Below are 2,396 nucleotides of genomic sequence, written 5' to 3'. Positions count from 1 at the left end.
TTGGGGGATAAAATAATTAGTGAAGATTTTTTGAAAATAAATCATTATTAAAGAACTACTGAAGCATTTTTATAGCTACATCTATGAAAATAGGTATTTGACATCTCGGTTGGATGGAAAAAAAATTGTTTTTCGTTGCTTTTGGAAATTTAACTCACTAATAGAGTGAAATAGGGGATGTAATGTTTTATGAAATATTTCACTATGAAAGCATTTTTAGAATTAAATGGATGAAGATTTGAATTTGGCTCCTCGGCTCTAAATAGAAGAATACGTGTTTAATTGTTTTTGAAAACCCAACCCCTAAAGGGTGTGAGATGTTTCAGAAAATGGTTCATTATGAAAGGATTGCTAAATATATCTGACAATTCGTATTCGGCTAATATGTTACAATTTTTAAAAACTACGTGTTTTTCTGGTTTTGGAACTTCGAGCATAAGGGGATGAAAATTTTAATGAAATATTTATTGCGTTATATTAAAATATTTTAAATCTGCATCTATGAAAACCGGTATTTCACTTCTCAATTAGATATAAAGAAATATGCGTTAGGGAATGAAAGACTGTACGGAGATATCACCACAAGAATACAAACGGCTTGATTAACAAAAACCTTGGACTCCAGCTGTCAGCATTGCTTTTTGATCATTCAGTAAAAGACCATGCTTCAACGGCGCTAAGTTTAGAAAGTTTAGAAAGTGTTGCAGTTTATAAAAGACATAAAAAAACGATTAAAGAAAAAAATTCTTTGCAGACCATGAACGGTCTACGCAAGTAAAGAAGCGGATGATAAGCTAGCTCTTTATGCAAATGAGTTGGTCACTTTAAGTTCCGAGATATGTCATGCAGCAGGAACGGAATCCTATAGTTGCTACGATTGGCTAAAGGAAAAGTTTTGCAGAATCACTCGAAATCACTTCTGCAAGTGGCTAAGAATCTCGTAATGAATAAAAATTCTGTACTGAGAATTCCAAGGTGGGAGAGGCGAGATTCCTCCCCCCCCCCTTCCCCCTCCTCACAATGCTATCCTTCTTTACCTACAGCAAAAAATAAATAAATAAATTAATAAATAAAACTAGAGAAATTTCTACTGTGAAACTATTTGCATACAAGAGAACGGCCCTTGAAATTTAACTCTTCAAAGTTTTAAGCCCTGCTCATTCCGGATATTGATTAGAAAGTGTTAATCCACATGTGAAACCTGAGTATATAATCCCTGTGACATTTGATCAACGGTGTTCCATAAGGACAGGTTCTCATTCAAAACGTTCGAAAATTCAATTTCTTTGTAGTTGCATTTTTTAAAGGTGTACTTGTCTAGACTCTTGGAACAGAAAGTTTTTTTTTTAATCCGTGCTTTACAAAAGTTTCTACAGTCCATTGTTTGAAGCAGTGTCACGGCTGCCATGAGCCGCGCGGGGTACCCGCCACGTGTCCAACGCCTTGTCACGGTTCGCGCGGCTCCCCCTGTTGGAGGTTCGAGTCCTCCCTCGGGCATGGTTGTGTGTGTGTTGTCCTTAGCATAAGTTACTGTAAGTAGTGTGTAAACATAGGGACTGATGGTTCAAATGGCTCTGAGCACTTTGGGACTTAACATCTGAGGTCATCAGTTTCCTAGAACTTAGAACGACTTAAACCTAACTAAATTAAGGACATCACACACACCCATGCTCGAGGCAGGATTTGAACCTGCGACCGTAGCGGTCGCGTGGCTCCCGACTGAAGTGCCTACAACCGCTCGGCCACATCGGCCGGTCTATCATGTATTCTAGAAGAGCTGTACGGTCGTCAGTGGCGCCTGTTCTTTCTAGAACAGTTACTATCTTCATATCTATGGTTAAACGTCACCCAGCCATTGACCTTCGTCTGTGCGAATGCGCACAGGCTACCGGAAATCTTACGGGAATCGTCACCTTAGTGTGAGCCAGTAATGAGTGGATGGACAAATACCTATTAAGTACATTACGTAATCGGATTGTGGGCGGTTCGGGATGTGAGTCTCACGGGAAGCGTGCGAGGGATAAATTCCTGCAGTCGTGCTGTTCATTTGTGCCCTCGATAGCTCAGATGGATTGAGCGTCTGCCTTGTAAGCAGGAGATCCTGGGTTCGAGTCCCAGTAGCGGCACACTTTTCAGCTGTCCCCATCGAAGTATATCAACAACACCTGTCGGCAGCTGAGGGTTTCAATTAATTATCAGTTGTGTAGGTGATTCGATGAACCCTTTGCCAGGCACTTAAATGTGTTTTGCAGGGTATCCATATAGATGTAGATGATAACTCGTCCCGTGTCGCACGTGCTCAAAATGATTCATACTGCAGAATGCATGCAAACATACTCACCGAAAATACGGACGAATATCAAGTGCAGGCTGCCGAGTGCTGCATATCCAGCTTT

The 2,396-nt window shown here is 40.4% G+C and overlaps 1 non-coding gene across 1 annotated transcript; it reads left to right on the top strand.

The window, feature by feature from the left end:
• The first annotated feature begins 2,051 nt into the window (after window positions 1–2,051).
• Window positions 2,052–2,126, top strand: Trnat-ugu (transfer RNA threonine (anticodon UGU)). Its single transcript has one exon. It is a non-coding gene; the product is annotated as a tRNA-Thr (tRNA).
• Window positions 2,127–2,396: the final 270 nt, after the last annotated feature.

The sequence above is a fragment of the Schistocerca gregaria genome, unplaced genomic scaffold, assembly GCF_023897955.1.
Source record: "Schistocerca gregaria isolate iqSchGreg1 unplaced genomic scaffold, iqSchGreg1.2 ptg000166l, whole genome shotgun sequence".
In the NCBI taxonomy this organism is placed as follows: Eukaryota; Metazoa; Arthropoda; class Insecta; order Orthoptera; family Acrididae; genus Schistocerca; species Schistocerca gregaria.
Note: the sequence above shows the minus strand (reverse complement) of the source record. Positions and strands in the feature narration are given on the sequence as shown.